Genomic DNA, 13,684 nt, shown 5'->3' on the forward strand with positions numbered 1-13,684 from the left:
ACCTGGCCGTCCTCATCACAGGCTGATCGGTCACAGCTGCAGCTCATCAGGCGGCGGCCACATAAGCCACTCAAGCCCTGCCATCTGAGAGACTTCTCATTGAGACTGAGCACTAACGCTCCCTCTAATTTCTCCCACAGACAGCAGCGTGTGACCGACCAGCCCCACAGGTGCACTGCTCGGACCCTCTGCACTGGGAAGACGGAAGAGAGCACTCACGGCACCGGAGCACCTACCTGGACCTTTCTCCCTATCGCCCACCTCACCAATAAATCCACCCTCTGGGGTATTGATTGAGATTTCCTTGTGTGATTCTTCACCCCATTACAATACAAACACTGTGCCACTAACCTATATTTATATAAAGGACAGAGACTTTTGGTATTGCAAACCCACTAAATCACGGGGTATTTTATGTGAAGTTTGGAGAAGCAGATATAAACACACCTGCACCCATTTGCTACTCACACACACTCCCTCATGTTTAAATGATCGCTTGCACTTGACATTCAAAAGCTCTTTTTTGGTATTTGGTAACTTGGTAATTGTGGCTACCTGTTCTGGTCTGGGACACACAGGTAGGTTATACACTGCTTTTGTGTTAAAAGACTTCAAGTCAGTGGTGCAGATAGTGACTCCCTGTCTGTGGCACACCACTGGGCCACTGGGAAACAAGTGCATGTTTCCCCTGTGGCTGGTGTAGAGGGTTTGAGATTCACCTGTTTGACAGAATTTCTACACTTACTAGATATAATTAAAACACCTAGGAAATCGGAATTTACTTCTACTACTACTACTAGTAAGATTTACCTGCTTAACTGAATTTATTTGTCTAATAATAATAGTAATGTTATTGTGTAATAATAATAATAATAATCCGATAATCAGATTTTGAAATGCCCGAAATTGGATGGATGGATGGATGGATGGACAGATGGACAGATTTATGGAAAATTTAAAAACATTTTATCAGCTGCACTCTTCACGCAAAAACAAACATACCTGTACAACGTAATGATATGACAAGGGAAAAAGTTAACTAAAAAGAGAACAAGGGCATTTGCCTATATTTACTTCATTCAATTATAAATATTAATTATACCTCAGGTGGCTCCTAGCAAGAAAACATTTGGGAACACCTGCTTTAGCATACAGTAAAACAGCTGTTTCTGTGTAACTGTCCATTGTACCTCATGTGGAGCTGTCCGTGGTCATTCCCTTTTAGCGCTGAAGCATTCTTTACCTCATATAGAGATCAAGGATCAAGAGATTGGAGAGCTGTGATGGAAACCTGACTATGGCCACTTCACTATCAGCACTCTAGCATTAGAGGGCAATTGGTGAGAGCTATTGGTCGCTGGCTAAGTACTAGTTTTGGCTTTGCAATGATTAGTCATCATGACTGTGTTTGAACACCTTTTTTTTTTTTTTTGTGAGTGGACCGAGTCTAAAAAACTTCCCAATCCACTGAGAGCTGAATCTCAGGCAGTAAACTCTGTGGACTTCTCATCCAAGAGATCAGCACAGCTGGGTTCATTTCCATCTCTCTTCTTCATCTTCTTCTACTTCTTCACAGCAACAACAAATAGAGGGAGCATTGAAGCAGCTCTGCTGTTTACATTTGCTCGAGAGCTCAATTTCTTGAAAATGTTTGGACAAAGCAGAGGTGGGCAATAACTCAATTTTGAATCAATGAGATGAGAGGTAAACACATCAGAATCAGAGCTGAGGTGATAAGGCTGGATCAGGGCCAGCTCATACCTCCTTGGAGAGAGTAGATTTGATGGTAGCCAATCAGATGGAATGTCATTAAGGATTTATATCATATATTTCCTTAGTGACAATAAAAGTTACAGCAGAAAATGTCCCAGGGGGCAAAACAAATGCAGCGCTCTGCTTTTGCCAACTGTTTTAACAAATATGAAAGCATGGTAAGTAATACAACCTATTGATGTGGCCTCTGAAAAGCGAAATAAAACAGGTATATATTTATGACAAACATCCATTTTGAAACAGGCATTGATTAAATCTGGTGTATGACTGTGTCATCGAGCACTACGCTGAAAAACCGAGAACAATGAAACAGTCCCTGAGGTGCTCTCTTGCACACCATGATCATATTGCGTATGTGTTTAGTAGCCACAGCTATGAATGGCATCACAACAATGTTACCTGTCATTTGGAGACAAACAATTTTACCTGCCCCAGTGAATCGTAATGCGGGAGTCCTAATGAGTCTTAGTAGAAATGCAAAGCAGAGGAGATGAAAACGGAAATTGGCCCGTCACTATTGAATGACAAATACCTAATGTGCCTGGGGTTCTCCTGAAGACATTACAGCGAACAGCTCCTGAGTACAATACATCTTATTATCTTGCAGCAAGAAAATAATAAATAAAAAAGGAAACTAAGACAAAAAAACAATAAAGGATTTGTTGAAATAAAAATCAGAGATTGAATTTCGTGTTGACCAAACACCACCCTTTGCAGCTAAATTATACTATTGCATATGGGCACCCGATTATTTTGCGAAGTATGTGTTCTTAAGATTTTTTTTTCTCATGCCTAATGGCTCTGAGTCTCTCAGGAGAGTGGCCCTAAGAATTGATTTCTGACAATCCATGACTCACCTCCCAAAGCCCCGCTTCTCTGACACTCTTGCAAATCAACTTAAAGGTACTGCCTGACAGCTCCTCACAACACACTCCATATACACAGCCATTATTCCTTCAGAAAGCTCTTTTTGTCTTGCAGAGGGTTCAAAAGGAGCATGTCTCTCCAAAGATGAGAAGCACATTTGAAAGAACTTTGAAGAAGGCGAGATGGGGATTTGCTGAGCTTCTATACAGCAACATTTAGAGGTGCTGAACATGCTGTCACTCTCATCTTCATCTGACATGTCATACCTCACTAGTAATTTGTGGCTATTTACTGATTCATGGTTATTATGAGAATCATAAAATTATATTTGTGTCGCCATCAGAATCTTATGATGATGCACCTTCATCATGCACACTAAGATAAAAGACACCTACTGTATGAGTTCTGTCAGGTGCATTTCGAGCAGCACTGCTGACATATATCTCCCAGAAAGCAGCTTCAATTTGGTAAAATACATCTTCTCAAATTAATGCACTTTCTTGAAGGTCAGCTATTTTAATTGTAGCCACATTTCTCTGCATCCATATTCAGTTTCACATTTGCATGTACGAATAGAATAACTGCAAAGCAATTGTGCCCTACCCCCCCAAAAAATTCAAGAAATCTAAAACAAAAGTCTAAAATTCACTAAAACAAGTCTACAGTGCAAAAGCCTGGTCCAATTACAGCCCTTAGACCAACATAAGAAAAAAAATCATTAAACAGCATTTAATTTGCTCAGTTTGACTTGGTGGTGTTGCGAGTCACATAGTCAATAGTCTTGGCTTCAAAATGAGTGGCAGGCTCTGTTCATGGATATATGGCATAACAATTGCAGACGATACAGAGTTTTTATATTTTTTGACAACACCATTCCACATCAGAGTGCTTGAAAAATGGCACCCACAGAACAGAGCTGTGCAGGAGAGATTGCACTTCATAAAAAGAACAGCACACAGGGGTGAAATTCCACTGTACATTATGGATTTCCCACTACATTATTGATAAATTGCGCTAATATAACCTCAGTAAAGACTTCGGGACAATTTGACTGATAGTTTCCTTCTTTCTGAACCTCCTGTCTCCTCATGCCCTTAAACATGCTAGCTTGGTTTTGCAGAGCCTTCAACCATGTGTGTACTGTTGTCTGCATGTAATCCCTCAGATTTACATAGCCAAATTTGAAGTATTTACACTAGAAATATTGACGATTCTCTTGAGATTAGACCGAAGTGATCTTAACAGACAGTGAGTCACCCAGCTGAAGCCATTGTTCGGCATTTTATGCCGTCAGTTAAACAGACTGAAAGTTGTGGGTTTTAATGCACTAATGAGCTTCGTACTTACAGACAAGTGAGTCCTTTAAATTGCTGATTGGTCATGGAGATTCCTGGAACCCTGAAAAATATATAAATCTTGAGATGTATGAGCAGCTGATATTAATGTACTGACAAACAATCCACATTTATCAATGCTGCATTAAAGTAAAGTCTTAGTGACAGTGATCAGCTGTGTCTGTAAGGGGCATTTTCATTATGTGCTAGTGGGTATGGATGTGTGTGTGTGTGGTTGTCTTCTGATCCTGCACCTCGGGGCCCTTGACCATAATGTGGTTTGTTTGTGTATGTGCCTTCTGTGAGACTGGAGGAGGCAAAACCTGGGCCAGGAAAAACATATGGCACTGCTGGGATATGATCACCTGCTGCTGCTGCTGAGCCATTGTGGCCATTTTCAGGATCATTTTGAATCAACCTTAGTTAATGACAAAGAAAACAATGAGTATTCAAACAATTAATCTCCTCTAGTAAATCCCATTGGAGTCAGAGCTCTTTTTTGGCATAGCCTACATTTTAGCCTTGAAAACTACATGTTATCCGCTTCTTGTTTCATAAAAAAAAATAAAATCAATAGCTTTTTTTTCATGTAAATATGCAGACAAATATTCTAATGTTTTGTTTAAACAATCTCAGTACCTTAATTCTTAATTTTGGACATGAAGCTGTTTTTAGCGCTTGTCTCCAATACTGAAGTACCCAGTGCTGGGACTCAGTACATTCTAAACAGACATCCACCTGTAGCGTCTGGAACACTCCAACACACAATATATATTTTGTTAGCTAGATTTCACAAATAGAATTGACAAGACGGTTGGCCCTGAGTGGTCAGCTAAATATCTACAGTGGATCTAAAATATTAATAATTAATCATAATTAGTTATGGTTAATTATTCATATTTCCCCATGAGCTAAATTCGCTACACACCTTTTCCCCTAATCCCAAAAGGTGCAGGTGTTTCTACCGAGCTGAAAATTACAGCATTTGCAAACCTCGGCTGAACAGCTAGAGAATGAAATTAGCTCATCCCTTATGGGAGAAGAGATCAGAGCGATCAACACACAAAAATTTCAACTTCCATCTTATAGCAAAAACATTAGAAAACATTTAAGCTTAGAAAATTCTTCTAGGGAAAAACAAAACAATGCTTTGCTATTTCATTTGAATTATGTATTACTGATAAATCACCTATAGTCCAAAACTAAATATAACCATAACATTCAGAAAAGATGAAGAAGAAAGCCCAGTAATGGTTGTACAGTTACAATAAGTGCCTTGTTAGAATTAGCTTCAGGCTGGTCAGCCTAAATTATGTTTTATGTTGGTGTCTGTTTAAGATACAGTGCAGGGTTTTAAACTGCCATTCCACAATGCATTAGTCTGACAATGACCAACGGACAAAGCTCTGCTGTAAATCAGACACTTGCGAAACACCACCTCAGCACAACAACCAATAAGCCTTAATTAGGCCCGTATAGTCCAATTTGTTACCAGTTTCTCAGTGTGGCACTGTAATTGGCCAAACAGCAGAGCATATTATGTCTCAAATAAGGCAATATGGTGCTAATAAATTACAACTTATTAATGCAGGAGTAAATCACGTCAAGGACACAGAGCACCAATGGATATTATGATCAGACATTTATGAGCAAATAGAGACAAAATGCCAAAGCCCATGCTTTACTACCCAGTATATATGGCCAATACTTTAATTTAGGCTGTAATTATATTCATTTGCAATCATTTATGATTATGACAGCGATCTAAAACTGCCGCAGTGTTTAATACCAGTAGGTCTTCAATGAGATGTTGTACATTACTTTAAGACACACATAAACTGTGGTGTGCTAATAAGAGCGGAAAGTGTGAAAAGAGTGTGCTCTTATAATGTAACACCTGATGAACTATGATCACCAGTATTTTACCAGCTTGGTTCATTATTATGAATTCATGAAAAAGTTGAATTGCAGTGTTGACATTTTGCCAATTTGATGTTTTTGTTCATTTCAAAATGTACTAATACGTATTAAAATTAAAAGTTGTATCTGTTAATATTCATAGCTAACAGATAACAATGAACAGTTGTATTTTTATTAACTAACGTTAACAAAGATTAATAAATACAGTAACAAATGCATTTCTCATTGTTAATGTTAGTTAATGTATTAACTATCCTTAACTAAAGGCATTTTATTGTAAACCATTACCTCAGTCTAAGACGACAGGTCTTCGCAGATGATCTCATCATCAATTGTCTCTGTCAGTTCTCGTTCAAATTAAAATAAATATTGAGGACTGCAGAAATTGTGCGCAGCTGCAATTGGAAAACTATGCAGTTTGTTGTGGAGAACAATATCTAGCACAACATTTATGTGTTTCTTTCCACAATGGACGCATCTATTTAGCAGATCAAACACTGTAGCTATGCATATATGACACTTCAAACACGCTTGGCTCAGAAGTTTCCAATCTATAAATCCATCACCCGTGGTCTGGTTTCATTTGTAGACGGTCAGGATTCATTGCTAAGACTTGGGAATTGGAATATTCAATATATACTTTTTAAAGAATCCATCTGATTGATGTTTGTTTCACTATTTTCAAATTCAACTCCACAAACGCCCGCATTTTACTATAATGTCTTTATGTCGTATACATAACATTGTGGGTGGGACTAACAGAAACTGACAAATCATCAATTTGGGAAAACTAAGAAACTGCCTGTAATTGACCATGAAAACTTGAGTTTAATTATATATTTTTAACGAAATATATAAAATTGCAGTGAAATAAGATGATTATTATTATTTATTGTTTAATTTACTTACATCCACTTGGAAATACCAACTTCTCATTGGGTGGGCCACTGTTGAAAGTGTTTCGGCCCATGCCCACCCTTAGCCTCGCCACTGATGCTATATCGTTTATATTACCTTAATGCCTAATTGTGTATATTTTGCAGTTTAGAGCTGGGCGATAAGAAAGTTGACATATTACGAGCAGTCAATATTTGCTATACATTATATATCTCTTTATGTGAGTGTACTGTACCTATGCGGATAAAGCTGGATATACTTATAGCAGCTGCAAGTTAATAATGGATGGATTTATGAATTTGACTTAATTAACTCGAACAACTTAACTGAAGTTATGTGCATATTATAAACCTTTAAATCCTCTTTCTTTTGATGCATTCCAAAAGCAAACATTTCCACACTTGGAAGAAACTTTTTTTTTTTTTATTGTCCATTTTGTTTCAGAGATGGCAGCTGCTGTCTTTCATCTAAGGCTGGTCACAGGCAGTGTGTGAGGGTTGGTGTGCCAGCTGGTCATGTGATTCGTAGGTATGGGGCATTGCTTGAACCCTGTGCCCTGGACACCCGCTGATCAGATGCTGAATGGCCTCGGCAAGATGATTGGAAAATGCTGCGCTTCTCTGCATTCACATTCAGAATCGCTAAGAAATCTATCTCCCAGCACAAATATCAGGGTCCCTTTCAATTTCAGCCAAACAGGCTTCTCTTCTCTAACACAAGCTGCCAAAGAGGGAGAAGAGTGGAGCAGAGAATCTCCATGCCAACCAAGAAAATGGACTTCCTGAGCACAATTGCCCCTGTTCTTGTCACATTATTATCCTCTATTTGATTACAGAATTGCACATGAATTTCTCATGGGACAAAGGAATTAAAAATGTAACAAGTTAGTCCTGCGCCCAATCTCAAAATGTGTCTTTAGGCAAACGCGTCACCAAACTTTGTTTTCAGAGAAGAAAGAAAGAGACATTTGGAATCATTTGGTCTTCGGCTGCAGACTGGATTTTCAGGTGCATAATATTTATTCAGTGTCTGGGTGGAAGGAGTAAACAGATGCACATGCTGACTCCACACCTAACAGCATATGGGTAAGTCACAGGTTGACATTAATAATTCTGCCATGTTGCAACAGCCGACATTTCCTACCTGCTCCAGTTGTCCAAACCTTCTGCTTATGAATGTAAAGCATGGATACAAGGAAACAGACAGAGCGTGAGGGAGAATCGAGGAGAGAGAAGGAAAAAAAAAGTTGGAGAATAAGTGCATAATAATAATAACAAAAACAACAATAATAATAATAAGAATAAAATTAAAATGTAAAGTAATGAAAGCCTATTTCTGATCATTAAAGCTAGTGTTATACTTTCCATGTGCGCGAGGACCGCGTGATGTAAAAATCATCATCAGAGGGTGTATACGGAGGCTTTGCGGACATCTGCGTGCCTCCCAGTTTTTGTGACCACGCATTCAGTAGGCTACAAAAGCACCAACTACACATGCACTGGAAAAACAACATGTACACGCCGATCTACTGCGCATGTGTGGAATACGTCCGCCGAGCGGACTACCAGCATACACGTTCAGTAGTATAAATACAAGTAGTCCATGTACGTGTCCGAACTGGAGTATAACCGAGGCTTTACTCACCCTCATGTTATTCCAAACCTGTATGACATTCTTTCTTCTGTAAAATATAAATGGAGATTATCTTCCACACACACAAATAGATCAGTGCCTGTCAAGCTCAACAACAAAAAAAGTCTATAAAAATAGTTCATATGGCTTCTTCACAAGTCTACTGAAGCCATACGGTAGCTTTGTGTGAAAAAAAACAAAAAAAACCTACACCTGCTAAAAGTCTTGCCCTCCACCATAGCGCTCAACCAACCAGTGATGTCTGAACTTCATTTTTTCATCTGAACTTCAACTTCATAGGTCTTTAGAAGAACTGACATATTGCATAGATATTGTCATATTGGACCATTTTAATAATTTGACAGGTACTGGTTACTATCTACTAACTTGCATGAAAAATTACCTCTTTGACTCTTTGCAATTGTGTGTATGTGTGTGTGTGTGTGTGTGTGTGTGTGTGTGTGTGTTACACAGACAAGCACTACTAGGGCAAGTAAATAAAGACATGATTATTTTTTAGGTAAACAGTCCTTTTAAAAAAAATAAAAATAATAAAACTCAGTTATGTATTTGAGGTTTAAAAATAAAATAAAACAGCTTGCAAATCTGTAATTGGAAACAGAGACTGTGGCACAAGAAATGCCACTTTTCACTAAGATAAACTGTATATTTGGTAAGAAGCAGGAACAGATCTTGTCCTCTCCAAAATAAATTACCTTCAGCAAAATGAATATTAAAAAAAATGTCATGGCAGCTTTATGTGTTTAGAGTCATGATGTTCTTCATAAACCCATTCTAGCTGCAATAATGTATTTTGCAATAAACTGTAGGGTTGATGCGTCTCACTGGATAATGTGGTGTGAAGCTAATATTCACTTAATGCAGTAGAATGGGTTGAATGCTCAGAGAATCGTTTAGGCCCTATACTGCTTTATGGTGTGTGCCTGCTCCATTATGCTCACCCTTATTACAAAAACATTAAATAGTTAAGGGGAACTTATTTAAACTTTACAAACTAATCCTCGTGGAGGGAACTAATTCTAGCAATTGATGGAGCATGCCTCTCTCACTAAGTGCACTTTCTTGGAATGCATTCAACTGGATCTTGATTAACAATGGTAATCAATCCAGTCTTTCACCATCTTTTTTTTTTCTACCTCTGTTTAGTACTGATAGTGTGGCTGCATCAGTTGTGAATTTGCACCAAACATTTAAGCAAAAATGCTAAACTATTCCAAAATAGGCCACTGTATAAACTTACCTAAACTTTATTTTCTGCAATAGAAGAAAACATTTCTTCACACACTATTCTTGTTTGAATGGAATATCTTTTGATCCATCCTTCACAATATTATTTGCATGGAAATTCGTTTTTTAATATATACAGTATATATTTTTCAATCCAGCATCATTGTCAGCTCACATGCTAAGGCACTAGCCAGGACTTTGCCTGAACAAATATTTAAAAACCATGGTGTTTGTTTTGCACTCATGGACTTATAGATCAAGCCAGCTGCCTGATAAGCAACTAAATAAATTAATAATGCTTTAGCCATATAGTGCATAGTGCACAGTTCACTAGTGGATGTCGATCCAAAAATGAGTTGCAAGACTTAATAGCGTCATGGACAGTACAGTGCTAGATCCAAATAATACATAACTTCAAGGAGAACAAAATGCTTCCCATAGCTTGTGTTGTCAATATCAATATCTGTGAACTGACCTGTAATCAAGCTTTATGTGATCTAAGCACAAATTCATCCTTCACTTTGAAATATGAGTAGTAATAATAGTGATAATAAAAAATAATGTTTGTTCAATGTGTCAGGCTGGTTTTACAAACATCCTAAATCTTAGTATCATCATGCTCAAATGGTGTCTGTCTGGCACAATAGACAGCACAAACAAGATAAGACACTCCAAAGTAAAAGTAGACACTCCATATGTTACCGAAAGTTTATAATAATAATAATAATAATAATATTAATAATAGTAATGAGACATTTTGATCACAGGGAACATATTTTTTAAGGGGCACCACTGACAGTTCTGGCACTTCATCTAAAGACTGTGAGTCATGATAGTCTAGTACAGTAATTTATGATTTTATATGCAAGGGAGACAGGTTCAAATCATGATCTGATAATTTTTTTTTATAATGAACAAAGCAAAATTGCAACTGAACTTTTGTCCTGAATTTTCATTGTGTAGAAAACAAAAGATTGGCTATTTTAATAACTGTACTTTGTTTCATGGGATAAATAAATAAATAAATAACCCCCTAATAATAATATTAATAATAATAATAATTATTATTATTATTATAAACTATTATTATTTGTAATAAAACTTCAGGTTTTCATTACAATAATTACTGCTGTGTCCTCAGACCTATATACTTATTATATAATATTATATAATTGATTTGTGACCTGAAGCGAGATCATTCATGTTTAACACCTTTACTGTCGCTATTTCAAAGTCTGGCACTGATTTAGTCTTCCAAGTATTCTGTAACTTATAGTTACAATTGAATTTAAACCATCAGCAATGAATACCACAAGACTAAACTGCTCTTTATCTCTTCTTTTAGATATGCATTTTGTTAGTCTGTTCTCTGCAGTGCTTCAGAGACACACATATTCTCTATATAAGTTTTTGGCCTTTCAACAAAAGTCATTTTCACAAAAGGCTGACATGTATGGATATATTATACACATCTTATTAAATGCCAAAACTCTTCAGTTGTGTTGTGTTGACAAATTAATATTTTTCACAATTTTGGATGGATTCCCCAACCACCAACACAAAAACTACTTAATTTTGCACAAAATCACATAATTTACACATTTTGTCTTCAAAATGGCAAATTCACCAAAGGCTATGACTTTGGGGGTACTGATAATTTTGTACACACCCATTGTGAAACTTAATAATCAAATGTAAAAACGCTTCTTTGTCTTGGTGTGAATAGGCATAACACCTCTGCTTGATCTAACGGAATGCCAGAAATACCTTGCACATATATTTCAGCATTATCAGCTTTGTGCTGGAACCTGCATTCATTGTGTAATCCGTCATAACGACTAGAATAAAGGTTATGCTTATTTTTGGAAGTTTTTAACCTCTCAGAGTGTCCATTAGTCTCGCACCTTGCAGCAATCTGACAGAATAGAGGGGACAGGCTGAAAATTTGAACTTACGGGGAGAAAAAGCGAAGAAAAAAGAAACTACTGACAGCGTCATCATGGGCAGCCAGTAGATCTCTGTCATCTCTGTAAATTAACCACCCCCAGCAAGTATGCTATGTCATAGATCACAGGAAATTGGTGGATGTATTATTTCAGCAATATAGTTCGGTAGAATCTGTAGATCTTTTTGGAGTGTTTCGGCTTCTGTTTCAGTCGAAAGATATGTGGGCTTATGTTGCATTATTTTTCCAAAGCGAGAGGTGACAGTCTACTTCCTTTCTACCTGTCCAGATGAGTGAGTTCTTTATATGCGTTCTTTATCTACTCAATTAACACAATATTACTCCACTATTATATCGCCCTCTTGAAAATAATGATATCATTATCATCAGTTTAACAATCACTCGTAATCAAGAGAACATTTGCAGATGGTTATGCATAATGGCCATGATTTTACCATCGATGAGAGTGCGATCTATTATTTCAAACTATGTTCATGCAACTGCAAATCATTCTTCTTGTGCCTCTCACCACTACACCAAATTAACATTTTCACTTAAGTTTGTTTATGATTTATCAGTTTTATAGCATTGACTAAGATTGTCTTTCCATTCATGTCTCGCGCCAGCAAATTTGGACAAATGTGAGTAAATTTGCAGCAGAGACCCGTTGGCTGCCTGCTCGAGTGTCTTGCATACCAAGTGTGTCCGGAAAGAGGGAACTGTGTCTCTCTTCTCTCCAGGCCACAGCTCTTAAGAGTTTGCTCACATTTCCCCCACTGTCATGCAAAGATAAAGGGTGAAAATCATGTCAATAATTTCAGCATGAGGGAACAAATGGGAGAATTTATATTTATAGTTTATTTCTCTTTTTGTTAAGAGCAGAATAGGCTTCAAGGACTCCCTCAGAGCCAGAAATCATTCACCAGTGTCCTTGCCTTGGCAATCGTATCATGGTACGTATTAAGTGGCTTTGGCGATGAGACCGTGTCATATTAAAAGAGACGAACTGACACGCTTTTCTGCAGTTGTCTCATCAGTTCCAAATGACCACTGATAATTTACTAAAGTGAGATATTTCATATTCAAGTTGAAATTAATTACAGTATCATCCATATAATGGCAGAAAAAGCTGTAGAATAAAACATATTGTTCTCTTTAATTGCTACAATGTCTACGTTTACATGTGCCCTTATAAAGCAATTAAAGCATTACTCTTGAGTTGGAGCTCATGCCAAAAGAATACTGTGATTATATTAATATGAATATGTTCATAATCATAGTAACCACAAATACAGTACAATTTGTGAAGTACTAAAGTTTGACTCACTCTATAAGCATGTCTTCACTTTAAACACACTTCTTCCACTGGTGCAGATGGATAACATGTTATGCTCACAAGGTTTTAAAACATAGGGGAGGCCACACGTCTGGACATAGACACCCCCTAAAACAATCTATTCTGGCCAACATGCTACCTGAAACAACATTTTTTTTAAACAAACATAAATTAAATGAATAATCACAAACATAAATGTTATTGCATATTCAATAAGAGACAATCAAAACAGTGTACTAAAATATTGATACATACATAAAAAAAATTCATACGCAAAAGTATGTGTGTGAAATAAGAACAGGTTGCTGAAAAACATTTAAAAATATTATATTTTTAATCGCTTTCAGCAGATTTTTATACACAATAATATTGTGCAGATTTATCAAGAACATATCATTATGGAAACCTGTTGAGAATTGCGACGGAGATAAGCACACAATAATTACATTCTATTTGAAAATGAAAAAAAAGCTGTATTACTCCTTGCCAATGATTAATTAATTAAATATTATTATTGTTGTTTTTTTGTGTGTAATCAGATGTCCACTAGTCAGTTAATGGCAATATTTGGCAGTTTAATTAAAGAAGTGCTTATTTGATGAAGGGGCTTGAAGTGTGTTCTGTGGAGTGCTGTATCATTTTGCATGTACTTGTTTCATCCGACATGTGTTAATTATATATTGTGCGCCACTTCAGTAAAATGAATGTCATTGTCTGACATATTTTATGTTA

This window comes from Sinocyclocheilus grahami, unplaced genomic scaffold, assembly GCF_001515645.1.
Source record: "Sinocyclocheilus grahami isolate Dianchi unplaced genomic scaffold, SAMN03320097.WGS_v1.1 scaffold753.1, whole genome shotgun sequence".
NCBI lineage: Eukaryota > Metazoa > Chordata > Actinopteri > Cypriniformes > Cyprinidae > Sinocyclocheilus > Sinocyclocheilus grahami.